Genomic DNA, 18,243 nt, shown 5'->3' with positions numbered 1-18,243 from the left:
CGCCCACACACGCGGCTGAGTGTCCCGGGGGTCTCCGGCTCGGGACCCCGCGGCCGCCCGGCCAGCCCCTCGCGCGCGCCCGGGAGCGGCTGCGGGACAATGGCCGCGCCGTCGCCGCCCGCCCGGCCCGACCGCGGCGCGGGGAAAGGCGGGAAGGCGCGCGGAGCCTCCTGGCGGCGGCGGCGGGGACGCTGCGCGGCGTGTGTGGGCGGTCGGCGGCCGGCGGGGCTCGGGCTGCGCGGCCAGCGCCGGGGGCCTGGCTCCGGGGAGACCGTCCCTCTGTCGGCTTCTGGATCCGCGCTCTGCACACGAGTGATGCTGCGCCCCCGTCGGCGCGGCGTAGCAAACGGCGCTCGGTTTCAGCTTAGTGTTTGTCTCCCTACCGACGCTGTTCTCTTGGATTCTCGAGGAACATGATGTCCCACAGGCTTAACCGACTGTAAAGTGACACTTTTCCCTTTTATAACTATAAAGCGTTATGGAAGGAGGTACTTTGAAACGACGGAAATCGTCGTCCATTTCTCATCAAACCTTTTAATATTTTATTTATTTTTTATACCCTAGGGATTCATGGTTTCCTGTTTTATCCACTGGGCTGGAATCTGTTGCTGTCATTTATTTCAATGCTCCAGTTGTCCCAGATTTGGCCCGTGGAAGCGCATTTAAGCCAGCTTTTGTGTCCACTTGACGTGTCCCTATGGTTACTTGAGCACTTACTTTCTCCCACAAGACGTTCCACGAGATTACAATAAACCCTGAGATTATGACCTGAACGGAAACCAAGAGTCAGACATTCAACCGACTGAGCCACCCAGATGTTCCGCTCATCTTGCATTTTACCCCTGACCGGGTCCTGGAATCAGATACTTCTCCAAGGAGCCTTGGTTCTTTTAGTGGAGACCTGTTACTTAGAAACCAAGATTGGCACCCTGGGTGTGCTCATTGCTCTTGAAGTGTTGCTGTTTTCATGCTCTCTCAGCGGACATTTCCATAGATAGTGTGATAGCTAGATTGGCATCTAGATATAGATAGGCAGATACACATTGATGTATACATAGATAACTCCAGAACCAGTCCAACACCACAGGATTCATTCCACAGCCATACCATGGAGATCTTGTGGGTCCACTTCTAGACCACCACAATAAAGCGAATATCACAATAAAGCAAGTTAAATGATTTTTTGGGTTTCCCAGTGCATAGAAAAAATTTGTCTATCATATGTTGTAGTCTATTAAGTGCAATAACATTATGTCTAAAACATGTACAATATGTTTTAAATAAAGTACAATACTTTACTGTTAAGCAATGCTAATCATCATCTGCTCTTTCAGCAAGTCTAATCACTAATCACAGATCACCATAACAAATATAATAATAATAATGAAAGTCTGAAATATGTCAAGAATTACCAGAATGTGACACAGAGACATGAAGTAAGCAAATGCTGTTGGAAAAATGGTCGGATAGACTTGCTCAAAGTGGCATTGCCACAAACCTTCAATTTATAACATATGCAATATCTGGGAAGCATGAGAAAGTGAAACACAATAAACCAAGGTATGCCTGTAATTTTCTCCTTCTTCATGAATTTTTGTATATATGCTGTTGGGGTGAACACTACCACATTTATTCTTTCAAAACATTTTATTTCCATCGCTAAAGTAAAATATTCCCTTCCATAAAATTTGAAACTACCAAAAAGAGAGGAAAATCCACCATAATTCAGAATAAAAATATAACCACATTTTGTAGATTTACATTCAGCCCTTTCTTTCTTTCTTTCTTTCTTAGTGCATGGTGTTTTCTTTTCCTTTTTTTTTTTTTTAAGATTTTATTTATTTATTTGACAAAGAGAGAGATAGCGAGAGCAGGAACACAAGCAGGGGGAGTGGGAGAGGAAGAAGCAAGAGGCTTCCTGCCGAGCAGGGAGCCCAATGTGGGACTCGATCCCAGGACCCTGGGATCATGACCTGAGCCGAAGGCAGACGCTTAACGACTGAGCCACCCAGGCGCCCTTCTTTTCCTTTTTTAAGATTTATTTATTGATTTTAAAGTGAGACTGTGTGAGTAGGGGGAGGGGCAGAGGAGGAAGGAGAGAAGCAGACTCCACGTTCAGCGTGGAGCTCCTCCGGGGCTCAACTTGGGGCTCGATCTCACAACCCTGAGATTATGACCTGAACCGAAACCAAGAGTCAGACACTCAACCGACTGAGCCACCCAGGCACCCTTACTTTCAGCTTTTTCTTTATGTGTCAGTCTTCTTTTTTGAATTATGGGAAATCATACTGTAAATATAATTCTACACCCTGTTTTTTTCACTCAGTTTTGTATGGGTAGGCAAATCACAACCCACAGGCCAAACCTGGTTCACTGCCGAAAAACCACTAAAATTGCTTTTTAAATTCTTATTTTTATTAAATTTTTTTTAAATAAACTCTATCCCCAAGGTGGGGCTCTAACTCACAACTTTGAGATCAAGAGTCACATGCTCTATCCACTGAGCCAGCCAGGTGGCCCTAAAATTGGTTTTTAAATTTTAAATCGTTGAAACAAAATCAAAGGAAAAATATTTTGTGACATGTGAAAATTATATGAAATTCATATGTAAGTGTCCATAAATTCTCATTGGAACACAGTCATGCATATTCATTTATATATTGTCTATAGCTACTTTTTGCTGCAACAGAAGAGTTAAATAGTTGTCAAAAAGACTGTATTGCCTACAAAGCATAAAATATTTGGCCCTTTCCAGAAGTTTGCCAACCCCTAAAATATTGTATCTTAATCACATTATTAAATTGGCTGCTAAATCTGTGCTTTGAAACATTACGGGAGTGACAACAATATTTAGCACATTTTAGGTGCTTAATAAAGGAATTTCTCCTAAAGAATCCAGGAAGGGAAGGGAATAGGAGGAAGAAGAGGAAGAGGAAGAGGGATGGTTTTTGGACATGTCTGCTTTCAGGTAGCTGCAGAATTTATTATTTCCAACCAGTCGAAAATGTGTCTTCTCACTAGTCATTAAAAAGAAAGATGTCTTCCATTAATCTTTCATGGCTAAAATAATAGCTTTTTAAATGCTCTTTTAAAAAGTTATTGGTGGCTGGGCACCTGGGTGGCTCAGTTGGTTAAGCAACTGCCTTTGGCTCAGGTCATGATCCTGGAGTCCCGGGATCGAGTCCCACATCGGGCTCCCTGCTCGGTGGGGAGTCTGCTTCTCTCTCTGACCCTAACCCCTCTCATGTACTCTCTCTCATTCTCGCTCTCTCAAATAAATAAATAAATCTTTAAAAAAAAAGTTATTGGTGGCCAAAATAATCTTGTTGCTACCAAATTAGTAATATATCTAATTTTAGCTAGCTTTTCCCCTTATCTCTGCAGAAACTTTGGTGAGTTTTAAAAATAGTTCCATAACAAATGTGGGAAGATTATAGGGAGCTGAAGAGACCTCTCCTACCTCTGTCCTCCATACCCTGCCAACACCCAGCCATGTGGTCTGAACAGGGATAAATGCTGAGACACCACCTATTTAGATCTCTTTGACCAAAAAACAGTCATGAGTTTATTATTTTTATTATTTATGCCTGTAGTTTCTGAAAGTGGCAAGAAATTATTTTAATCCTTTTCCCATCGAGAGATGGGTCTTTGGACTCTGTCCTTGAATGGGGGTGGGCTTGTGACTGCTACATCCCAGTGTATGGTGGAAGTGACGTTGTGTGATTTCTGAGGCTAGGAAAGGCCATGGACTTCCCACCTAGCTGTCTAGGAATGCTGATTCTTGGGACATGCCCTCTGGGTTTGCTCCTCCACAGAACCCAGCCCCTGTGCTGTGAAAAGCCAAGCCACATGGAGAAGCCACGGATAGGTGCTCTGCATGACAGTTTCAGCTGAGCCCAGCCTTCAGCCTTCCCAGCCCAGGCTCAGCCATGTGAGCGAAGAAGCCACTTTAGAGTGACTCCTGCAGCCCCAGCCCTTCTAGCTCCTAACTGTTAGTCACCAGCGGAAGCTCAGGATAGGGTGGAGCAGAGAAGAGCTGCCCCTACTGTGCTCTTTCAGAATTCCTGATGCACAGAATCAGTCAGCATAATAAAGTGGGTTTTTTAAAAGATTTTCTTCATTCATTCATTCATTCAGAGATCATGGGGGTGGGGGTGGGAAGGGGCAGAGGGAGAGAGAGAGAGAACCTTAGGCAGACTCCATGCTGAGTGCAGGTCCCCACACAGGGCTTGATCCCAGGACCCTGAGATCATGACCTGAGCCGAAATCAAGAGTCGTGGCTCAACTGACTGAGCCACCCAGGCGCCCCGAAAGGGATTGTTTTAGACCGCTACATTTGAAATGGCTGTTGTGCAGCAATAGTAACTGGAACACTAGCCTCTCGATAAAGACCCTTATATATGTCAAGTAAATATAAACAATAAAAGCCACAGGGAGCAGAGGGATTTTTTTTGTTTTTAAGATTTTATCTATTTATTTGTCAGAGAGAGACAGAGCACAAGCAGGGAGAGAGGCAGGCAGAGGGAGAAGCAGGCTCCCCGCTGAGCAAGGAGCCCGATGTGGGACTCGATCCCAGGACCCTGGGATCATGACCTGAGCCGAAGGCAGACGCTTAACCGACTGAGCCACCCAGGCGTCCTTTTTTTTTAAGATTTTATTTATTTTTTTTGACAGAGACAGAGATCGTGAGAGCAGGAATACAAGCAGCAGGAGTGGGAGAGGGAGAAGCAGGCTTCCCGCCGAGGAGGGAGCCCGATGTGGGACTCGATCCCAGGACTCTGGGATCATGACCTGAGCCGAAGGCAGACGCTTAACGACTGAGCCACCCAGGCACCCAAGGAGCAGAGGGATATTTAAGGGTAAAGGTAGTTAGTATAACTGAATATTAAATATAGTGCTAGTTTTCTAGCAGCCAAACGTAGAAGCATAAGGTTGCTAAATGTCACAGTTCTCACTGTATCATAATAGGAGAGATGAGTATTTGTCAGGAGATAGGAAGTTTTTCTGGCACTAAACTCTAATAGGAATTTATTAAACAGTTTGTTCTATAAGGGATATTGAAAAATATAATGGGCAACTTCTTTATCAGGAGTTTTATAGAATTCACAAGGGCTGTTTCAGATATGGACCATCAATAAAATCCAAGTATGCAACACTAAATCATAAACTCATATTGTCTAAGTGTGTAGCTTAGCTTGATTCAGAGACAGAGCTTATAAAATCTGGAGGAACAAATGATTAGCACATTCTGTTGACCCTCTGAGCAATCGTATCAACCCAACTTTCAGCAAAGGCTTGTCAGCAGCCAATAACTTTAAAAAATACGTTTTCTGGTGAATAACTGGATGGCAGGATTTCCATGATGTTGACTGAAGGTAGTCCCTTGCGTGCTTTAAAACACACAAAAAAGAAGGTCACAACACAGGGCACCTGGGTGGCTCACTTGTTAAGCGTCTGCCTTCGGCTCAGGTCATGATCCCAGGGTCCTGGGATCAAGCCCCACATCGGACTCCCTGCCTGCTTCTCCCTCCCCCACCCCACCCCCGCTTGTGTTCCCTCTCTTGCTGTGTCTCTCTCTGTCAAATTAATTAATTAATTTAAAAAAAAGGTCACAACGCCCTTTAGCATCTCAACATGGACATGGCACTATAGAATGGGGGCAGGACGAAAGCTTTCTTTAAAAAAATAATCTTAAAAAAAATAAATAATCTTGAAAACTCATTAGAAACAATTACATTTTTTAAATATTTTTTTAAAAGATTTTATTTATTTATTTGAGAGAGAGAATGAGATAGAGAGAGAGCATGAGGCAGGGAGGGTCAGAAGGAGAAGCAGACTCCCCGCCGAGCAGGGAGCCCGATGCGGGACTCGATCCCGGGACTCCAGGATCATGACCTGAGCCGAAGGCAGTCACTTAACCGACTGAGCCACCCAGGCGCCCGAAACAAATTTTTTGAGATGAGCAAAAGATCTGAACTTCAGCAAAGAAGATCCATGGATGGCAAAGAAGCACAGGAAAAGATGCTCAATAGCATTAGTGATTAGGGAAATGCAAATTAAAACCACAATGCAAAGTAAAACCACACCACACACCTATTAGAAAAGCTAAAACCAAAACCAAAAACCAAAACCAAAACAAAACCTGGTGACGCCAAGCACTGGCAAGGATACAGAGCATGGGAACTCTCATATGTTGCTGGTGGGAATGCAAAATGGTACAACTACCTTAGAAAATAGGTTGGCAGTATTTTGTAAAGCAGAAAGCACACCGAGCATATGAATCAGAAATCCTCCCATGTATTTACCCTAAGTAAATACTCCTAAATATTTACCTAAGAGAAATGAAAACTTATGTTCAAACAAAAATCCACATGTGAATATTTCTAGATGCTTTTTTTCATAAATGCCCCAACCTGGAATCAATCCAAATGTTGTCTTATGGATATATAAATGGGTGGTATATCCATACAATGTAATATTTCTCAGCAATAAAAAAGGAGGACCTACTGTTGCATGCAACAATATGGATGAATCTCAAATGCATTAATGTTGAGAGAAACCAGACTCAAAAAATTACGCCTAAAGGCTAAAATGGTAAATTTTATGTTATATACATATTTTCACACCACACACACACACACACACACAGACTACATATAGGATTCCATTGGTATGTCATTCCGGAAAAGCAAAGCTGTAAGGACAGAGAACAGATCAGTGGTTGCCAGGGGATGAGGGGTGGGGAAGAAGGTTAACTACTAAGGTTGAGCATAAGGGAGTTTTTCTGTGGGGTGAGAGAAATTTTTTTTTAAAGATTTTATTTATTTATTTGACAGAGAGAGAGATAACGAGAGCAGGAACACAAGCAGGGGGAGTGGCAGAGGGAGAAGCAGGCTTCCCGCCCAGCAGGGAGCCCGATGCGGGGCTCAATCCCAGGACCCTGGGATCATGACCTGAGCCAAAGGCAGACGCTTAACGACTGAGCCATCCAGGCGCCCCGAGACTTTTTTAAAAAAATCTTAAAACAATCATAATGAAAAGTTAAACATAAAGTTAAAAATATTAACTCAAGGGAGTCATATTCTAGCTAATGCAGCCAAACTGGCATCATCTTCAAAGTGACCTCACTCTCTCATTTGCATCTTCTGGAATACTCCCTGAAAATGCCATTCCTTTTCATGTTGTACTTGCTTGCGTTTTCTTCTGCTCTCTTATCTCTTCCTCACTCCACACACCCATATATATACACTTCTCCACCCTGGTGAAAAGTTACTTTTCCTTTACGACCCAGTTCCAGGGGACTGCCTGTCCCCCAAGCCCCCCTGCCCACGAGGGCAGGAAGCCCACCTTATTTTTTGCATAGTGGGCCCTCAACAATGCTCTTTCTTCTAATGTTTACTGAGTCCCTCTCGGTGCTGGGGATACCTGGGTGAAAGAGATACAGCCCTGCCCCCAAATATCTTGTGGTCTGATGGGAACGACAAAGAGGCACTTGCCTGCAGTTTACTGAGTGCCAAAGCACAGCGCTATGGGGAAGCCAACTTTTCCTGCACAACCTCTGAGGTAGTCTGTCCCTCTCCTTTTTCCTTTAAGAGGTCACTGTGGATGTCAGCATGGGGTGGGCCTTACTGTGAGTCCCTGGGCCTACTCAGCCTCTGCCAGCTGCTGGCTGAGTTTTATTGGGTTGATGGGAAGGGGAGCGGCACTTCAATGAAGGTCACTGGGAGAGTGACCACAGAGATTAGACCTCTTTGTCTCTTTCCCCCTATGCTAATATTGTAATGTGCACCCCCACCAGCCTCATTCCTTGGTGAAAACTCCCCAGCCGCCACCTCCCTTGGAAACCCCTGGCTGCACCCCTCTAAAGAAACGACTGTCCCGCAGTAGAATCCAGGGGGCCTTGTCCTTGGGTGAGCAGCCTCATGCGCCAATCCTCTGAAGCCTGAGCTGTTCACCAATGTACACAGAAGTCAGCCGTCTCAAGCCCCCATGGGGAGGGAAAATAAGAGAAAACCATAAGGTTAACTGCACATACGCCATTTCTAACTTCTAAGGCAGAAAGGACATTTGCAAAGGAGGGGAGAAGGGGTGTTGGTGATGGCGCTGGTGATTGGCGAGGGAGCCGATCCCGCCCCTCTACCAGACACAGGATGATTTGTGTTTGAACACCTCCGGTTTTCAAGTGCAAATAAATTTGCAGAACTTTAAAATCATTCTTAAGTCAGTGTGAGGTGTCAGAGTGAAATAATGAGATTGACACCCCGAGTTAGGGATTGAGTTTCAAGGATGATTGGGAGGAAGAAAAGAAAATTATGCAGGGGAGGGTTTGGGGGAGGCAGGAGGACGGAAGAACTTTACTGTAAAGACAATCTTTGTCTAACTTTGTGGGTTTTATTGACTCTTTGCATCAGCAAATAGATTTTAACTTATTTTTTAAAATTTTATTGTTGACCGGTTGATAGGTGACAAATCGGCTCCCCAGAAGAAAATGATTTTCCCTCCTCTGAATTCTCACAGGCTTTCAGTCAACAGTACTTGTCCAATGCCTGCTATTTGCCAGATCTTGTGCCAGGTTCGAGAGCTTTTGAATATTTTGCATCTAGCCTGTTTTTTGGTTTATTTTAAAGATTTTTATTTATTTATTTAACAGAGATAGAGAGCACAAGTAGGCAGAGTGGCAGACAGAGGGAGAGGGAGAAGCAGGCTTCCCACTGAGCCTGGAGCCCAATGCGGGGCTTGATCCCAGGACCCTGGGATCATGACCCAAGCCGAAGGCAGACACTTAACGACTGAGCCACCCAGGCGCCCCAATATTTTTTTTTTTTAAAGATTTTACCTATTTTTTGACAGAGAGAGAGACAGCGAGAGATGGAACACAAGCAGGGGGAGTGGGAGAGGGAGAAGCAGGCCTCCCGCCGAGCAGGGAGCCCGATGCGGGGCTCGATCCCAGGACCCCAGGATCATGACCTGAGCTGAAGGCAGATGCTTAACTGACTGAGCCACCCAGGTGCCCCAAGTTTTATTTTTTTTTAAGTAATCTCTGTACCCAACATGGGACTCAAACTCACGACCCCAAATCAAGAGTCACATGCTCTTCCAACTGAGCCAGCCAGGCGCTGCAACAGCATTAATTTTAAATGGAATAACCTTTCTATTAAGGCTTAATAAGGTACCTTTCCTTTTCTGGCCACTCATGCACTCATTTTTACACAAAAATTAAAATTTATAATTTCAGCAAAGTAACCTTGTACAAAAGCACCAAGAAAATGTTTACTATTGTCACTACCTTCTATGCAGTCAGTCACCTTTGGCTTACTGCCAGAATTGTGTGTTTTCCTACTAGTCTACAATGGGTTGTGTGGGTTGGATTTTTTTTAAGATTTTATTTATTTATTTGACAGAGAGAGAGAGAGTGCACAGGGGGAGCTGCAGGCAGAGGGAGAGGGAGAAACAGGCTCCCTGCTGAATAGGGAGCCTGATGCCAGGCTTGATCCCAGGACCCCAGGATCATGACCTGAGCCGAAGGCAAATGCTCAACCAACTGAGCCACCAGGTGCCCCTACAGTGAATGGGTTTAAGACTAAAGTCCCTTAGCATAGGTTGGGTTTTCTAGGAAGCAGATGCTGAGACAGAGTTGGGAATATGAAATGATTGATGGGGAGTAACACATGTGAAGGAAAGGAAGCAGAAGCATTGGGAATCTCTGAAGCAGACATTGCTGGGTGGAGGAGTTCCATATTTTGGCCAGGTTTTTTGAAAGCTGCAGCAGCTGAAGGCACTAACAGTTGGAAGCTGTCAGCAAGTTCTTTCACGAAGGAGGATCTCTGTGGCACATCTCTCCCTGTCTGCCATATTACCTTTCTCAGCTCCATGGTGGCGAGCATGGGTAGGTCTTTTAGTCATTCAACAAACACTGAGTAAGCACCTCCTATACACCAGGCACTGAGCTAGATATTTAGTGCTACAGAGATGCCTGGACTATTTTCAGGGAGCTCCTTTGCTCATAAGAAGCTCTGCATCAGGCCGCCTGGGTGGCTCAGTTGGTTGAGTGACTGCCTTCGGCTCAGGTCATGATCCTGGAGTCCCAGGATCGAGTCCTGCATCAGGCTCCCTGCTCAGCAGGGAGTCTGCTTCTCCCTCTGATCCTCCTCCCTCTCATGCTCTCTCTCTTTCTTTCTCTCTCAAATAAATAAATAAAATCTTAAAAAAAAAAAAAGCTCCGCATCAGGCTCCAGGCTCAGTGGGGAGCCTGCTTCTCCCTCTCCCTCTGCCTGCTTGCCCCTGCTCATGCTCTCTCTCTCTCTGAAATAAATAAATAAATAAAATCTTTAAAAATAAATAAATAAATAAATAAAACAAAATTAAATTAAATTAATGCTGTAAAATAGTCATTAAAAGCACATCGGTGGATTATAGATGAATGGAAGAGACTATCACAACCAGAAAAAGACTCTTGAATATATGTAAGTGTAATATCTGATAAAAGTGGCTTTTTAAACCCAAAAGGTAAGGATGACTTATTTTACAAACATCAGTGGGACAATTGGATAACTTATTGGGAAAAAATTAGATCCTACACATTAAAATTTAGGTGGATTGGAATTCTAAACATAGACAGAGTTATGAAAGGATTAAAGGAAAATAAAGGATAATATTTTATAATCTTGATGTGAGAAAATCTTTTCTAAGGAAAAACATAAAACCCAAAGACTATAATAGAAAAGGGTGGATTGGTTTCACTACATCAAATTAAATCTTTGTAAAGTAAAGATATTACAAACAAATTTAAAAGATAAGATTGGAGTCATATATTTGGCAAACATATAATATCAAAAATACATAAAGAACTCCTTAAAGGAAATCCAAATATCTCAATAAAAAATAAAGGACAAAGGCTATGGAGTTTACAGAGGAAGAAATAAATATAATATCCAGTAGCATATGAAAAGATGTTCAGCCTCACTGGTGAGCAGGGATACAAATCAACATAATACAGGTTATTATTTTGTTTAACCAGATTAGCAACAATTAAAATGATTCATAATATCCAGTTCTGATTGAAGTTGCAGGAAAATGAGCAAGCACCCTCATGCACTATTTTTTTTTAAAGATTTTATTTATTTATTTGAGAGAGAGAAAGAGAAAGTGAGAGAGAGAGCAAGTTGGGGGGGGGGCAGAGGGAGAGGGAGAAGAAGGCTCCCCAATGAGCAGTGAGCCCAATGTGGGGCTCGATCCCAGGACCCCGGGATCATGACCTGAGCTGAAGGCAGACGCTTAATGACTGAGCCACCCAGGCACCCCAGTATGTCAGCATTTTAAATATGCATCCCCTTTGACCTAGCACCTCTTATTCTAGGAAATCTCTTTTACAGGAATGTGGGAAAACAATGGGGAAGGGAAGATGGATGTAAATGGGGAGATCGGAAGCAGGTTGAACCCACCAGCAAGAGTTGGCACTTGCCCCGTGGGATGGACTGGAACCCATACTGGTTTTCCTTGCTTCCAATCTTGCTGATGTCGGTGTCCTGCAGAAGCCAGGGCCCTTTGTCACAGAGTGAAACACAAGCATTTGGCCCAGGAGTTGGAGAAGCTGATGGAGGATCTGGGGGAAGGTAGAGAAGTTGCAGGTCTAGCTGCGGCTTCACCTCCAAGGAGGTAAGTCAGATCACCAGTGATGTGCATGAACTAGAAAATGTCTGCTTTCCTTCTACCCTCCAAATCTCCCCTATGGCTCCCTCTAAAGGATGTGTAGTTCAGCCCAGCCAAGTTGAACATTACAAATTGGACATATGAGTGGATACATGTCTATGCATCATTACTTGTACTAGGAAAAATCGGAAACTGTAATGACCATTGTTAGGGGAATGATCGATAAAGTTGTGGTGCACATATATCCTGGAACAGCACGCAGCTCTTTAAAACAATGAGATCACCACAACGGAATGCCGCTACACACCCAACGTCTAACGTGTATAAAACGAACAACACTAAATGTCGGCAAGGATGGGTAGTAATTAGCACTCTTGTACATTGTTTTTGGAAGTGTATAATGGTACAACTTTGGAAAATAGTGTGGCATTTTCTTATAAAACGAAACATGCACCTACCCCATGAGCCAGCAGTTCTATTCTTAGGTATTTACTCAAGAGCAATAAAAGGGGGCGCCTGGGTGGCTCAGTCGGTTAAGCGGCTGCCTTCGGCTCAGGTCATGATTCCAGGGTCCTAGGATCGAGCCCCACGTCCGGCTCCCTGCTCAGCAGAGAGCCTGCTTCTCCCTCTCCCTCTGCCTGCCACTCTGCCTACTTGTGCGCTCTCTCTATCTCTCTGTCAAATTAAAAAAAAAAAAAAAGCGCAATAAGGAAGGTTATGTGCAGTGATCTTCCCGGGTCTCAGGTGTTCGCGCCTGCCTCTGCCTGTTCACACTTAGCCTCTGACGCCCAATCCAGCTATGACTTCTAACCTCCTGGGGCCGCGTCCTTGCTTGCGACAGGGCCACCCTGTTCCCGACGCGCCCGGTCCAGGGCTCCATCCAGGAGAATGTGCTGGAGGCCCTTACGGATCTCATCAACGAGGCCCGCTGGATCCGAAGCTGCAGCGGTGTAAACCGTTCCCACGGCGGTCTCCCTGGCGCGGCTCCCCGTGCGCTCCCACGGCCTCGGCTCTTACCGCGGCCACTGCAGCCTGGTCGGGGCAGGAACGTCACCAGCATGTCCAAAATACGAAAATGTGCAGTGAAGACCTCCTTACGCTAAGGGCTGAAGATACTGCGGACACCCTGGCACTAGTATTTGAAACTGCAAATCAAGAAAAGGTTTCGGATTATGAAATGCAGTTAATGGCTTACAAAAAAAATTTTTTTTAAATTTATTTAAGAGAGAGAGAAGGGAGGAGCAGGGGGAGAGGCAGAGGGAGAAGCAGGCTCCCCACTAAGCAGGGAGCTCCACCTGGGGCTCAATCCTATGACCCCAGGGTCACACCCGAGCTAAAGGCAGACGCTTAACAAACTGAGCCACCAAGGCACCCCTGAAATGAAGTCAATGGCTTTAGATGTGGAACAACTTGGAATTCCAGAACAGGCCAATAGCTAGCTATGCAGTGAAGACACCGTCTGGTGAATTTGCATATATATGTCCAGATCTCAGTCATATTGGAGATGCTGTTGTGATTTCCTGTGCAAGAGAGGGAGTGAAATTTCTGCAAGTGGTGTACTAGGAAATGGAAATATTAAGTTGTCACAAACAAGTCATGTTGATAAAGAAGAGGAAGCTGTTACGATAGAGATGAATGAGCCAGTTTAGCTAACTTTCGCTTTGATACCTGAACTTTTTTACAAAAGCCGCTCCACTCTCTTCTACAGTAACAGTATGTCTGCAGATGAACCCCTTGGTGTAGAGTATAAACTTGCTGATATCGGACCTTTAAAGTACTAGTTGGGTTCCAAGATCGAGGATGAAGAGGGATCTTCGGCATTCTTACAATCCAAGATGGGGGCGCCTGGGTGGCTCAGTCGGTTAAGCGGCTGCCTTCGGCTCAGGTCATGATCCCAGGGTCCTGGGATCGAGCCCCGCATCGGGCTCCCTGCTCAGCGGGGAGCCTGCTTCTCCCTCTCCCTCTGCCTACCTCTCTGCCCACTCGTTCTCTCTCTCTATCTCTCTGTCAAATAAATAAATAAATAATCTTAAACAAAATTAAAAAAAATCCAAGATGATAAAATTAAGCTCTTTGAGAACTGCTTCTGAGAGAGCAACATGTACTTAAGTTTCTTCTGTCATCAAATTTGTACCTCTAAGTACATATGTAGATATTTTCTGTAAATGACCTATTTTTCCTCTATTTTTTACAGTTTGTTTAAAGAATAAAGTCCAAAGTCAAATCTGATCTTGTTAACCTAGAAATGTATCTGCCTTACCTAAAAATACTTATGATTTTCAGAGCAAAAGCGTTTTGACTTTAAATGCTGTTTTTATTTTTATTTTTTAAAATATTTTATTTATTTGACAGAGAGAGACACAGCGAGAGAGGGAACACAAGCAGGGGGAGTGGGAGAGGGAGAAGCAGGCTTCCCACTGTGCAGGGAGCCCAATGTGGGGCTCAATCCCAGGACCCTGGGACAATGACCTGAGCTGAAGGCAGACGCTTAACGACTGAGCCACCCAGGCGCCCCTTAAATGCTGTTTTAAAAAAAGATTTTATTTATTCATTTGAGAGAGAGAGAGCATGAGGGAGCGCACAAGTGGGTGGGGGAAAGGCAGAGGGAGAGGGAGAAGCAGGCTCCCCGTTGATCAGGGAGCCCAAGACGGGGCTTGATCCCGGGACCCCAGGATCACGACCTGAGCTGAAGGCAGATCCTTAACCGACTGAGCCACCCAGGTGCCCCTGTAAATGCTGTTTTAATAATTTTTTTCAATTTATTTTTTTTAAGATTTATTTATTTATTTGAGAGAGAGAACAGGGGGAGGGACAGAGGGAGAGGGAGAGAATTTCAAGCAGACTCCCCATTGAGCCCATCATGGGGCTCGATCTCATGACCCTGAGATCATGACCTGAGCTGAAATCAAGAGTTGGATGCTCAACCGACTGAGCCACCCAGGCACCCCAGAATTTTTTTCAATTTAAATAAATCTTATTTGAATTTCAAACAGAAAAAAAAAGTTATGTACATAAAAAGACTTGTACAAAAATGTGCAGAGCAGCTCTATTCATAATAGCCATAACCTGGAGACAGATCAAGGGTCCATCAATAGGAGACTAGATATATAAACTCTTGTATATTCATACAGTGGAATACTAATTAATGATGTAAGGGAATCAGTTACTAATACATGCAACAGTATGGGCAAATCTCAAAAAACATTATGCCAAATGAAATCACCCTTACCCAAAAGAGCACATGTTTTATAATTCCACTTATATGAAATTCTAGAACAGGTAAAACTAAACTTTGGTGGAATAAAATTGGAAGAATGGTTGCCTCTGGAAGATTAGGGGCAGCAATTGAGCTGGAAAGGGGCAGGAGGGAACTTGCTGAGGTGATGATGATGTTCTATGTCTTTTTTTTTTTTTAAGATTTTATTTATTTATTTGAGAGAAAGAGAGAGAAACAGCATGAGAGGGGAGAGGGTCAGAGGGAGAAGCAGGTTCCCCGCTGAGCTGGGAGCCTGATGCAGGACTCAATCCCAGGACTCCGGGATCATGACCTGAGCCAAAGGCAGTTGCTTAACCAACTGAGCCACCCAGGCGCCCGATGTTCTATGTCTTTATAGATGTTTTGATTACACAAATGTATGAAGTCTTAAAATCTCAGCATAAGTAGACTGAAGATTAGTACATTTCATTGTATGTAAATATTACCTTGAATGAAAATGTATACAAACATGAAACTCATTAATTGTACGTATGGTGATTTTTTAGGGGGAGGTGTATTGATGCCTGCAATTTACTCTAGAACCTATCAAGGGGCGCATGGGTGGCTCAGTCGGTTAGGCATCTGACTCTTGATTTCAGCTTGGGTTGTGATCTCAGGGTCGTGGGATCAAGGCCTGCGTTGGACTTCACACTCGGCGTGGAGTCTGCTTGAGATTCTTTACCCCTCCCTCTCCCTCTGCCCGACCCCCCGCCTTAGCATTGGCTCTTGCTCTCTCTCAAATAAATAAATAAATAAATAAATAAATAAAATCTTTAAAAAAATGAATGGGTGAAGGAAGAGAGGGATGGATAGATGTACAGATATGAGACAAAGCAAATCTAGTAAAATGTTAATGGTGGGGTCTATGTGGTGAGTACACTGGCATTCACTGTAAAGTTCTTTCAACTTTGTTTTAAGGTTGAAGGTTTTTATCATTGGGGTGCCTGGGTGGCTCAGTGGGCTAAGTGTCTGCCTTTGGCTCAGGTCATGATCCCAGGGTCCTGGGATAGAGCGCTGCATGAGGCTCCCCACTCAGAGGGAAGCCTGTTTCTCCCTCTCCCTCTGCCTGCCGCTCCCCGTGCTTATGCTCTCTCTCTCTGTCAAATAAAGAAATAAAATCTTAAAAAAAAAAGGAATCATCTTGTTTTAAAAAAAGAAAATTTTTATAATAAAATATTGGAAAAAGAATGAGATTGATTTTGTGTGTACTAACATAGAGAGATATCCAAAACATACTGTTAAAAACAAGCCTTGGGGAAAAATATAGTATGATATCATGGACATAAAACAACTGAGCAAAATAAAAACCTTACTTCTGTGAATAGATTAATAGAGGAAACATATTAAACTGTTAACAGTGGTAACCTTTGGGGAAGAAAGTATAATGAGAGAGTTGGTGTCTTAGCTTGGTTCCCCAGAAAGCAAAGCCTGGGGCAAATGCTTATGTGGTAACACTTTTGGAGATAATGCCGTTCTAGGAAAGCAGGAATGAGGGGCAAAGGAGAATAAGGCAGGGAAAGGAGACCGTAAAAATGTGGGTGTATTACTGAGCTGGCCCAGCTTTCTAGCAAGCACCAATGATTGTTTGGTTTCAAGAGAGGTCATCAGAAATGCTGTTTGAACCTACTGCATCCCCCAGCTGTCCATGGTGGGGAGGAAGGGAGAAGAATTTATCTGCTGGTTGCTCTATCTCACTAGACAAAGGGTACCCCAAAAGGCATCAACTCCCCCACGTTTCTGGAACCAACCTGGCCAGCCAGTCTGCAAGCATGGGTGCTGAGTGAGTCTTGTGGAATATCGGGTCTCAGCAGCAAGAGTTAAGCCCCAAAGGTGGTTCTGAGGCTCAAGGAAAGAATGGGTTGTGCCTCTGAGCAACTTGGGGGGCCAGGAGTAGTCCCCCACAGTAGGCGCTCCTGGATAAACCAGTGGAACACAAAGACAATATTGCCTCTGCCTCAGGCATATGACAGGCTTCCCCCTTGCAGCCTAGAGGAATGTACTTACTACCAGGCAATCCTTTTGGGGAAGCCTTCAGTAACAGCGAGAGAAAAGACCACTGAGCAAATCTAGGGAAATGCATAATCTGGGTCCAGCACAAGTGATCTTGGTAAGTGAGGACTTTAACCTTTAACCGAGTGTACTTCTGCATTGCTTAAATCTTTTACAAGACTGTATTTATGTATTGCTTGTGTAATTAAACAAAACCAATAAAACCGGGGTGCTTGGGTGGCTCAGTGGTTAGGCGTCCGACTCTTTTTTTTTTTTTTTTTAAAGATTTTATTTATTTATTTGACAGAGAGACACAGCGAGAGAGGGAACACAAGCAGGGGGTGTGGGAGAGGGAGAAGCAGGCTTCCCGCTGAGCAGGGAGCCCGATGCGGGGCTCGATCCCAGGACCCTGGGATCATGACCTGAGCCGAAGGCAGACGCTTAATGACTGAGCCACCCAGGCGCCCCAAGGCATCTGACTCTTGATTTTGGTTCAGGTGATGATCTCAGGGTCGTGAGATTGAGCCCCAAGTTGGGCTCTGCACTGGGCGTGGAGCCTGCTTAGGATTCTTTCTCTCCCTCTTCACCCACCCAACCCCTCACTCAAGTGCTCTTTCAAAAAAAAAAAAAAAAAATCAAAATGTAATCATCTTTGTGTAACATTTTGTAGCCAATATAGTAGGAAGATAAACAGAGTGAATTATGGAAATGCTAGCCTAATATTACATGACCCAATAAATTTAAGTAAGTTTTTTTTTTTTAAAGATTTTATTTATTTATTTGAGAGAGAGAGAATGAGAGAGAGCACATGAGAGTGGGGAGGGTCAGAGGGAGAGGCAGACTCCCCGCCGAGCAGGGAGCCCGATGCGGGACTCGATCCAGGGACTCGATCCAGGGACTCCAGGATCATGACCTGAGCCGAAGGCAGTCGCTTTAACCAACTGAGCCACCCAGGCGCCCCAGTAAGTTTTTTTTTTTAAGTAGGCTCCATGCCCAGTGTGGAACTCGACCCTGAGATCAAGACCTGAGCTGATAACGAGAGTTGGATACTTAACTGACTGAGTAACCCAGCGGCCCCTAAGTAAGATATTATTTTAGGGAAAGCAATACATTAAATGAAACAAAGTGAGATTTAATTTTTATTTCCTTTGTACATAGTCTCCTAAAAATAAATTCAAAAATTGGAAAATAGTTCATTGCGATGATGTGTTTTGAATTGTGGCATGGGAATGGATTTATGGTCACTGGGATAATAGGCACACAAAGTACAGGTTTCTGCTTCTGGGATGAGGGTAAGATAATTACATTTGTTAAAGAGCTAGTAAAACATCAGAGGAATTTGGCCCATC

General features: G+C 44.2%; 1 pseudogene; it reads left to right on the top strand.

Moving 5' to 3' along the window:
- Positions 1-99: 99 nt before the first annotated feature.
- On the top strand, positions 100-16,965 carry LOC118019615 (annotated as a pseudogene).
- Positions 16,966-18,243: the final 1,278 nt, after the last annotated feature.

The sequence above is a fragment of the Mirounga leonina genome, unplaced genomic scaffold (assembly GCF_011800145.1).
Source record: "Mirounga leonina isolate KUSES-001 unplaced genomic scaffold, KU_Mleo_1.0 Mir_173, whole genome shotgun sequence".
Lineage (NCBI taxonomy): Eukaryota > Metazoa > Chordata > Mammalia > Carnivora > Phocidae > Mirounga > Mirounga leonina.
Note: the sequence above shows the minus strand (reverse complement) of the source record. Positions and strands in the feature narration are given on the sequence as shown.